Source organism: Echinococcus granulosus (genome assembly GCF_000524195.1).
Source record: "Echinococcus granulosus chromosome Unknown EG_S00247, whole genome shotgun sequence".
Classification (NCBI taxonomy): domain Eukaryota; kingdom Metazoa; phylum Platyhelminthes; class Cestoda; order Cyclophyllidea; family Taeniidae; genus Echinococcus; species Echinococcus granulosus.
In genome coordinates, this window is record NW_020170627.1 from 7,846 (window position 1) to 8,766 (window position 921).

The window sequence follows — 921 nt, forward strand, 5'->3', positions numbered from 1 at the left end:
AAGACAATCTTTCCTGTGAAGCTACTGAAAAGAATAAAAAACCTCTAAATTACAGCTGATGGTTCCCCTTTACGGGGCGAGTTCCCAGCAATAGCCAACCATGCAACCACACATGTCTTTGAAATGGGGAACTTGCTTCCATAATGGCTGCTTGATGTCATCCTACTGTAAACGTAGAAAGACCAGTTTTATTGTTTTCTTGCACTGCGCAATGAAAATGTCAGGAATGGGTGTTGAAAACAGGACGAGATGCAAAGCTTGGGTATGCTACTTACCAAATGCCAGTTGGTGGCCCGATTGGACCAATTATAACGGCACAGAGTTCTTGTCACTATGTGCAAGAATGGAACTGCAGCATAATTAAGTATAAAGTTCTTGTTACCTATACTCTTTCTAATGCCATTGGAGGAACAGATTTGCGTTTGACCAATGTTTTTTGAATGCCTTCTTGCATTTTGTGGCTGCCTGCGACCCCAAAACGACTTGTTTTTGGATTTTTGGGTACTTCTATTTAATGAGCCTAGTAATCAAACAGCCTAGAACTGTGAGCTTTCATCTAGTTCTTCCACAGCACGACTTTACGACACTTTGTTCCTCTTATCTTTTTAATACCCAAAACTTAGCATCCATCAATCATCTGTCCCATATTTATTTGTTCTCCCTCTTCCGCCTGTATACAAATCCACTCATCTATAGTTGATTGAACCTTTAGGAACCTACCTTAGAGTCATCTATCTCTCAGGTTTGGAACGACGAATCTCCAATTTACTTGTTTACTTATTCCGATCTCTTAATCACCTTTGGATCAATCAGCGCTGTTTTTATTAAAGTGTCCCTTAAATTACGGTAGACACATGAATGAAGGACGATCTAGCACTCTCACACGGTGACACTGATGCGGGTGACTTATCTTTTACCTAA